Raw genomic sequence first — 10,153 nt, 5'->3', positions numbered from 1 at the left:
ATGAAAGCCACTTAGGGAAGATGTCAAAGCAACAACATAGAAGCCTGGCCCCTGACACTGAATGGCCACATCTTACCCTAGGCTGTACCTTTCTGGATTTCTTTTATGTGACAGAGAAATAAACCTCTACCCTACTTCCTTACTCTTTTTGTTTATGTGTGATAGGTTCTAAGCATTAATTGTAAGGTTATAACTGCCTCTTTCCAAGAGCAGCAATGTTTGGAAGCAACATACACATTCAACAATGCGGGGCATGATTAGTGTATCCTCTCATTGGAATACTGTGCAACTGTTAAAAATTAACTATTAAAGACCTTAATAGAAAAATGATATAATGTAAAACAACAACACTGTTGTATGTGTGCTTAAATTAAACTTCTAAAAATTATGTAGGGTATTTCCAAGGATTACAAGGGAACATGAACAAATTAAAACTTTGCATTTTGGAAGCAGATTATTAAATTCTTTCTTTAGACTTTCATAAATGTTGCTATAATGTTTACTCATTTAAAAAGTCTCCTAAAACAGTGGTAGAGAACAAAAGCTCAGTGTTTTGTCTTCATATTATGGATGCTGGTCTCATCCTGCATTACATATGTAAGTTGTCCTTTAAGTATTTTCACAGACCTAAGGAGATTTTTTAAAATTACAATAATTTATAAGTAAAGCTAATGTTGTAAGGATGTGGTCTTTTACTTTGATTAGATTATAAACTCTTTAAAGGCTGGGATTATCATTTTCTTTTTATAACTTTGCTCTCCAGGTCTCCTCCCTCTTTAGGAGGAGGTGGGGTAAACTATTATTGCTCATACTTGGTAATCCATATTTGTAGTGATCTATGTGATTTGTTTAATTGTATCTAGGATGTACATATCAATCTATATTTGTGCTGAGCATATTTGCCCACTGAGAGACTTCAAAAAGGGGCTCTTGTGTCAATGAACATGTCAACACACTTAGTCAGGTTTTGAACCCAGAGACTTTTGATCGTTAGGTAAGAAGCATGCCTGCGGTTCTGGGTCCTTGGAAGAACATAAAAAAAAATGTGTGTTAAAAATTTTTTTCTACCTTAGATCAGTCTACACAACCCTGAATTTTCCCAGCTTTTCCTCGCTACGATTATAGGGGCTAAATTGGAGCTTTAGTAGATTTTTCACTTTGTTCTTCAGTTTGGATTCTCTCTCTCTCTGTGCTTCTGTCACATGTACTTGTGTTTATGTATTATAATCTTTACCCTTCATTCATCTCACTGTTGCGTGAGTAAACTAACGATCGAACTTGCTCAATTGAGACAGTGTGTTGGGAGTCCATAGGTAGTCGCTGAACTATAGTTAGACAAGTGTTACTGTGCTAACTTGATCTTCAGCAGTCTCAAGAAAAACTCCAATTGTCTTAACACTTTTGCCGGCAAGCAACACAGAAAATGGCAGAAACACAGCCTCCTTTACTCCATGTCTTGTGATCTGGGTTTGTTTATTTCTGCCTTGGACAGGAGCCGGACTTTGAGTTGGAGCGGAGATCTTTTTCGGCGCTCGACTGTAGTTCCTTGAACGATTGCGCCGGCGCTCTCCCATTGACGTCTGGGACGTTCGTGCATTCGGTGATCTCTTGCGCCGTCTTCTTGCTTGATGTCTCCTGAGCGGCGGCAGCGGCGGCGGCGGCGGCGGCGCCGGGTCGAAGGCTGACTTATCCGCGAGGCCTTGCGCTCAGGCTGCTTTCTCCCGCTGGTCGGTAGAGCGGACCCTTGCTTCCTTCCTGCCTCTTCTTCCTCTCTGTGGCTCAGACCACCCGCCGGGCTGCAAGCCGAGCCCCCGCCCGCCTTGCAGGTAGGCCCGGGAGGAGCCTGGGAGGCCCGGTCCGGCATCCTTCCGCCGCCGGGGTGAGAAGACCTTGGCGCCGGCGGGTGGCGGGCGGGTCGGCTGCGGAGACGCGGCCAGAGGAGGAGCTACCCGGCTGCGTTCGGGGGCGCGGTCGGAGAGGCGGCGGGGGAACTGAAGGGGAAGTCGGAAGGAAGGAGAGATGCTGGGGCTGCCCGGTGTGCTTCGGTACGGAGGGGATGCTGGGTCCAGGGCGGGCGTTGGCACCCCCGGTGTAGGGGATAATCGCTTTCCAGGAACGGATAGAGCTTTGCGCGCTTTGACTCTCCCTTTCTACCCCCAGCCCCCAAAGGTACCCGTGTCATGACTCAGTTGTACTGGGGACCCCCTCTGAGATCAGCCTTTGAAGGGACTCTTGAGTAGGTGGAGACATATGGAACCAGTCCCTCTGGCTTCCGTGAGCGAAGTGTCATGTTCTCGTCTTTTTTTCGGTAGGGAAACTGAGGCTAAGGTATGGGACGTGACTTTCCCCCTATCCCTGACAGACCTTTAAATGCACCACAAGTCATTTTTGTCATTTACGTGGTCACTTTTTCATTTTACCAATCACTTTATGTACACAGTGATTTGTCGTTTGATTGTCTGTGACCCTTCCTTCCTAGAAATATAGTCTGTCACTGGAAACTTCAGAAGTAAAGGGGCCATGTGATCTTTTGGTTGGTTTTACTTTTCAAAGTCTATTATTTCTGCAAGCGTAGCAATGACAGTTTCTATTTTTTTAATAGAAAATTGTGTTTTCTGCTTAGTTCGCTTTCTGATTGATTCTTACTCTCTTTTCCTTCTGCCTGTTTTTTAGTGAAAATCTTTCAACTGTAGTGTTAAGAGGTTAATTAATGTCCAACAGAAGATGATCACGATTTTGACGTCAGATATTTGTCCTGAGATAGTTTGCTTTCTAGGAAGAATCTAAAGGAAACCCAAGAAGTCTTTAAGAAGTTTTGTTATTTTTGATCAGTGGTTTAGTTACTGCGTATAATATAGCTAAAAAGTCTGTGTGTAGGAATCATTTAAGTATTGAGATATTTAAGTTGAAAGTTAACATTCTTAGAGCTCAGTTATGTTTTCCTTTTGTCTCCCAACTTGGAAACTTTGAGGACTTAGTGTTCTTACTTATTTTATTTTCATTGGATTCAGTGTCATGATCCCAATTTATTTAACTTTTTTGTTGAAAAAAAAAAAATAAGCCAAATGGTCATTCTAGGTTGAATAAGTATTTCCATAGTATGGAGAATCAGTAGGAGAATGGTTTTAAGGGAAAATAGACTAAATGCCTAGTCCTTGAATGGAAGCCTGTGTTCCTTTAACAATTTTAGAATTCTCTTATGAGTTTTGGAAAGATTATTGTTCCTCTATTTTTTTGTGTGTGAGGTCAGCAATATTTAAATGAAGGGGACTTGATCATGAGCGATTTCTTAGTTACCAGGACTTCAGTGCTCCTAGAAAGGGATTAAGGAAGAGCCACCAGACTAATCTTTATGGAGAATCTAGATTGGGAAGTTATATGTAGAATGTGTGTTCTCTGAAAAAGTTTTCATGATAGAAGAGAATTTATATCAGAAGAAATAATTTATAGAGGTATCAATGTCCCCTGGGGATTGATAGGTTCTGTATAGAATTTAGAGTTAACGTAATATCTCAGTGGCTCCTAATGAATGCTAAATAATAAATGGAGTTTGCTAAGAGTGTCACAAAGAAATTTTAGGAACATTTTCTTATGTTTTTGTAGGAAATAGAGGTTTAAGTTGAATTGAGGAGGGCAAGAAATTTGGTCACGATGATAGGAAGTTACAGGGATAGAGCTTACCAGCTTCTCCCTTGCTTTGTGATAGAAATTCACTCCACTGTTAACCTTTCTTGGTTAAATCTTGTGTTCTGTCAATGTCAGATCACACTCTCTTCTGGCATTCTCTTTCAGGAATTTACAGGCTCAGAATGTGACTTAATTATTCTATCTTCTCTTTTAATAAGAAAGTTTTTGGGGATTAGTAAAGATGTGAACTTCTTTGAATGTTTTCTGGAACTTACCCTGGAAGCAGTTACGTATATCATTTGAAAAAGATTAGTTATATATATCACTTGAAAATAAGTGGTTATTTTTATTAACACCAGTAACTTAGCTTTATACTGTATAATTTTAAAATATTTTCAACACCTTTGAGGAAACTTATGAAACTTATGTTTTTGATTGTTCTCTTTTAAACTGCATATTAATACGGAATCCATACATCATGATCTTCTAAGGTCTTCATGAATGTTGGCAGGTTATGTTGACAATTTTTTTTCACTCTACCCATTTATCTCACTCTTAAAGGAATTGGAGAAAAGGTTTTGTTGTTAGTACAGTTAGGTCTTTTTTTAAAGATATGTCTCAGCCTTGATAGAGTTATTTTGGAATGGGAAGCCAATCTTTTTGCCCAGTGGTTTGGTTTACCAAAAAAAAAAAAAAGAAAAGAAAAACCCCTAAATTTTTTTTAATCATAGTCTTTTTTTTTTCTTCAGCCTTGATAGAGTTATTTTGGAATGGGAAGCCAATCTTTTTGCCCAGTGGTTTGGTTTACCAAAAAAAAAAAAAAGAAAAGAAAAAACCCTTAAGTTCTTTTAATCATAGTCATTCTTGTTTCTTTATCCAGTTGTTCCTCATAAACTCAAAGAGAACTTTCTGTTTCTTTTCATAATTTATGTTTATACAGAAGTGCGGTGGTACAACCTGTCCTGTGGTTCAGGGGTAATTTATATTGTGTATTTTCAAGCTCCTTCTCCCCCCACCCCAAGTTAATTAGATCTATTTTTTTCCTTTTCATAAAGCTAAAGTGAGTTACTGATAATTGTGATCAGTTATTGTCAGAATGTATTTATGTGCCCAGTAGTATGTGGCAGTCTGCCAAAGTGATGTGGTAAGAAGAAAACAGATTAAGGAATCAGGAGACCAGGGTTTAAGTCCTAGGCTTACCAGCTTACTAGCTGAGAAATCTTGTACAAATTATTTAAGGAGGCCATAGGGAAGGTTACTACTATTCTTTATTGAGCATTTACTGTCATGTTCTTTACATGTGTTATCTCATTTAATACTCATAATAATCCTTTAAGGTAGATATTATTTTCCCCATGGATACTGAACCCAGAGAGTAAATAATTTGACCAGGATCACGCAGCAAGTGTATAGCAGAGCTGGGCTTCCAGTCTAAGGGTTTGAATGCTTTTATGAGTCTGTATTTAAGAATAGGAAAGATAATACTTCTGTCATAATACTTCTGTTGAAAAGAGTACATGAAGCTGCTTCGGAAAGATAAAGTACTCATCAAATGTTAACCTCCATGCTATCTTACAGCAGCAATGAACAGATGTCATCTAGGTTTTTGGACTTCTTTTAAGGCAGCATTATGCTTGAGAGTTATGGAGGGTAGAGGTGACAGACATTAAACCAGCACTGGAAGAGCTTACTAACATGATGAAGAAAGGAGTAAGGGCTTGGACATGCTAGTGAAAGGTGAGTTTTAGGTGCTGCTTATTAAGATTGGATGAGATTAAACATATTTACCCCCTCTATTCCAGTTAGTCCTGGCTTATGTGTCTGTAGGTTAGTGTAGTAAGTATCTTTCTAACTTGTCCTCTGTCTTTTTCCTTTGCTCTTAGGGCTGATAATCTCCACTTCTCCATCTAAACTTTTCCCTTTCTTCATTGAGTATTTTCTTATACCATGTTTTTCCTGAGGTATGAATTATTCCTATCAGACCTTTTGAAACTATTTCTTGATTGTGACTCTGTATTTTAACGGTTACCTTTTCAGACTTTAGTTCATCTAGCAAATATTTATTGAATGCTCATTAGATGGTGGAATACAAAGGTAGACTTGAGTGTTCTTGCTCTTACGTAGTTTATTCCAGTGAGTAGCAGAGTTGACCAGGTATCTGATAAATACTGAAATTTAGGCTGTGCTCTGAAGGAAACAAACCAGGGCTGACAGAGAAATTAAGGAGTAAGGAGGGCACTGGGTTTTCATGGAGATTGAAGTCACCAATCATAGCATCCTTAATGCTTGTAAAAAGTTACAATCACAACATACCATAACTCAGTAAATTAAGGTTCCCCCACTGCCATCACAATGGGAGTCTTCATTTAAGATTGCTACATGCAATGTTTGTTACTTAGTGTATGATGACACTGGGTTTGGCATAGTAAAGGATAACTGTGGCTTAGTTATAATATAACTATCCAGCATGCCTGATTAATCAGTTTACGTTTTAAATTCTAATGTGACCTGAATTTAATTAGTTCTCATGTATTCATTTTTTCCAAAATAATTATCCTTTGGAAGTTGAGTTCAATGGATTTGAACACTAGATACATGCCTTCAGGTGTTTTTCTAGTAGAGAATAAGCTGAAGTACTTAGTCGTATATAAGGGGAGAATTAGGAGAATTGTCATGGAATTGAGAGAAGGAAAATGTAGGTCTCCGCTGAGTGTGTGTATAATAATACCTACAATCTTTTTTGGTGCCTTTCTCCCAAGAATTTAAAGTATTTCGCAAACATTTTTTACTACTTACTGGAATCATATTTCTATCTGTAGAATTGATTTCATCATTTGTTCATTTCTGCTTCCCAGGATAGAATATATGTTCTTCCATGAACCCAAATTACTTTGTTTTAGGTATATATGTCTAAGATACAGTGAAACATCTAAAATTTTGCTGAGTTGGAGAGGATTAATAACGCATGTTTGATTTGGGGAGAGAATCTAGCTGACCGGTGAAAACAGGGCAGAAAAATAAGTCTTCCTAGACTCTCGAATAACAGCAGAGTGGCACTGAAGCCAGGCAGTCTGGGTCCAAATCCCAGCACTACTACTTAGCAGCTCTTCGACTTAGGCAAGTTACTTAACCTCTTTGTGCCTCTTCTCATCTGTAGAATAGCATACAGTTGTGAGAATTAAAAGAGTTACTATGTGTAAAGTATTTAGAATAGCAAATAGCACTGTGCCAGCTATTGCCTTTTTCAGTATTATTAAAGCAAGATAAAGATTATGTGTTCTTTGAAAGGAAAACTAATAATAGTGATGCTAATAGTGATGCTTAGTTTGAAGTCTTCTGAGAAAACTTGAATAGGAAATAGGGAGTTAAAGCAGCATATTTGTCCCCCCTTCCCCTCAGTGCTCTTCAAATTAAAGTAATAGGATGAGTCCTTACTGGGACAGAGAAACCTAGAAAGCAGCAGTGTCTGAAAAAGTTCCAAATGTAAGATAGATGGCACATTTGAGGATTTTGTAATATATGTAGCAAAACAGGCCAGAACTATTTTAGGAACAAATAAATATTTCTTTGCAAAACAGGTAGAAAATGTTGGCATCTGAATTTTACTATTTTAACTGATTTATCATCTACGTGAACTGTAATTGGTGCTTGAAGGATTTTGAAGTTGACAAAAAGCATAGGAAAGAATGATATTTAGGGAAAAGTCAAAATTAACAAATCACCTTGGATATAACTTCTGAAGAGTGAACCTCGTTTTGCATAGTGGTCAAGACTAAGAATCCAATAGAGTTAGTTTTTTATTACTCTTATTTCTTTATGCTATTATAAGTTGTGGGTTGTTTCATTTTTGCCTTAACTATTCATTTTTTTCTCTAAATATTTATAATATTTCTGCTCTGTCATTAAAAACTATTTAATGATTAGATTAATTAAGTTAAAAAGGTAGACATCCATTCGGTGAATGTTTTTGAATGTCTGCCTCTGTGGAAGGTAGGGAGTAAGAGTACAGTAAGAACTGATGAGAACTAGTGCTTATTGTAATGCTTTGTACCAGGTACTGTACTAAGTGCTTTGTGCCATTGATTCTTCTTATTCTCATAACAACCTTATGGTGTAGGTACTTTTATTTTCCCCACTTTATAGATGTGGAAATTGTGGAACAGAGAAGTTAAGCAGTCTGCCAAGATGATAGAGCTAGTCAGTGGTAGAAGCAGGATTTGAATCCAAGCAGCCTAGCTCCGTAGTCTCCTGCTCTTAATCTCTAAATTATCCTGATTCTAAACTACTTTAAACATTTCTAAACTTTCTAAACTGCTGCCACTATACTAAGACTAGAGCGAAAAACATGGATGTTGTCTATGCCTGTGTAAAGATTATAGTCCAGAGGAGAGACAATACACACAAAAATACATCAATAAATATATAATTGCAAATTGTGTAAAGTCCCATGATGGAAAAGTAAAAAAGAGATTGTAGTAGGGGAACCTGAATTATATTAGAGCTTTGGGGAATTTTCTCTGAAGAAGTGATATTTAAATAGAGACTAGAAGTTGAAAAGGGGAGGCAAAGGGAACAGCATGTAGGAAACCTTGGGGTGGGAAAGAACTTGGCACATTTGAGAAACTGAAAAGAGATTGGTGTGGCTGGAACATAGTGAGTAGTGGGAGAGGAAGGGGTGGGACATAGGAAAAGAACAGAGACCTAGGCAGGACTATGTCAAGAATTTTGAATTTTTTTCCTAAGTATAATCAAAGGTTTTAAGAATGAGTGTTGTGACATAGTATGTGATTTTAAAAGATTACTCTGGCTATATCATGGAAATTATGTGGAAAAAAATGGGAAATTGTGGAAAATTCGGGAAGAGAGGAATTGAGAAAACTAAAATAGGATGTCTTATAGTGATCCAGGCAAAAGGTGATAATGTTTTGGATTAGGCGGTAGGCAGTGGAGATGGAAGGAAGCAGAAAGATTCAGTAGATATTTTAGAATTAGGACAGGCAAGATCTAATGGATTGGCTATGTGGGAAGAGGGAGGTGTCAAGTATGATTCTCAGATTTCTGGCATGAGCATCTGGGTAGATGAAGTTGCCATTTCTGAGATGGAAACATTGGAGGAGGAGCAGATTTTGACTAGAGTTGGAGAGTGGATTGAAGACCTCAATTTTAGACATGCTAAGTGTGAGTTGCCTGTGAAAACATACAAGTGAAGACATCAAGTAAGCAGTCTTTGAGCTAATGCTCAGAAGTGGTGCTGGAAATAAATCTGGATGCTTTTGGTATATAGGAAGTATTTACAGCCAAGAAAAATGGATGAGATTACCTAGAGGAAAGATATGTGTAGACTGGGAAGAGAAGAGTGCTCAAGACTCAGCTCAAAGAATCTAAGAGAAAATCCCAGAAATGGAAAGAAGAGCATATTTCAAGAAGTGATCACCTGTATTTTGTTATTTTAGCAACACAGAGATCATTGATGATTATAGCAAGAGTAATGTTGGAGGACTGTAGGGCCAGAAGCCAGATTGAAGTGGGTTTAAGAAATGGGAAGGAAGGAAGTGAAGATGGTCTGTATACTTTGTTTATTAGCATGCCTATCTTCCCATAAGAAGTAATAATTTTAAGAAGTAATATAATGAGGTCCATGAAGTTAGGAACAGTACCTTTTCATTTTTATGTCCTTGGCTGCCTAGCCTTGCTGTCTTGCCAGGAGGTTATATTAAAGGAGAAAGGAGCTAGAGAATTAGGGTATTTGCAAGATGGTCAGAATAAGGATTCTCATGGTCTTTATAGGTGGCCTTACGTACTTTTCAACTTTGCTTTGGTTAGCCTTTCTTTTTTCAGCTTGCTACCTAATGGCTCTTTGTATTTTGGTATTATTGGCTTTTAAAGTTCATTCCTTACACTTATTTTTTCTTACTGCTTTCCTATGGTTATTGCTATTGACGTGCTTGGTCATTTATCTTATCTCTTTATTCATTCACTTATTTATTGGCTCTTATTTCCGTACCAGATACTGTATAATTTGACTCTAGACTTTGTTTTGGTTCTATTTTGTTTTCCATTTACATATTCTCAGTCTAATTGGCTATATTTAAATAATAGTAAACATTTTGGTTACCACTCTACCTAGAATTTTATATGATGACTATCCTAGGAATGGCTAAGCATTTTATGGCTATCGTCCCCACTGGTTCTCCTAGCATTCTTTAAGGGAAAAAAATGTTAAAGTAAGATTCACATAACACAGAATTAACCATTTTGAAAGTGAACAATTCATTGACATTTAGTACATTAACAGTGTTGTGCAACAGCTATCTCTATACCAGATATATTTCCATGACTCAATAGTAAATCCTCTTTCCAATTAAGCAGTTTCTTTCATTCCTCCTTTCCACGAGCCCCTGGAAACCAGCAATCTGCATTCTGCCTTTATGGATTGATCTATTCTGGATATTTCATATAATGGAATCATACAATATGTGGCCTTTTTGTATGCATATACTGTAATTTATTTATCCATTCAGCCTTT

The 10,153-nt window shown here is 37.6% G+C and overlaps 1 protein-coding gene across 4 annotated transcripts in view; it reads left to right on the top strand.

The window, feature by feature from the left end:
• Positions 1-1,596: 1,596 nt before the first annotated feature.
• AMBRA1 (autophagy and beclin 1 regulator 1) overlaps positions 1,597-10,153 on the top strand; it is a 158,172-nt gene continuing 149,615 nt past the window's right edge. For 3 of the 4 annotated variants that reach the window (XM_015586419.2, XM_006908081.3, XM_015586418.2), the window contains exon 1: positions 1,597-1,826. The gene's annotated coding sequence lies outside the window, so the exon portion shown is untranslated. The remainder of the gene's footprint in view (positions 1,827-10,153) is intronic. The other variant, XM_006908084.3, reaches the window with a different exon arrangement.

Source organism: Pteropus alecto, unplaced genomic scaffold (genome assembly GCF_000325575.1).
Source record: "Pteropus alecto unplaced genomic scaffold, ASM32557v1 scaffold71, whole genome shotgun sequence".
Classification (NCBI taxonomy): Eukaryota; Metazoa; Chordata; class Mammalia; order Chiroptera; family Pteropodidae; genus Pteropus; species Pteropus alecto.
Note: the sequence above shows the minus strand (reverse complement) of the source record. Positions and strands in the feature narration are given on the sequence as shown.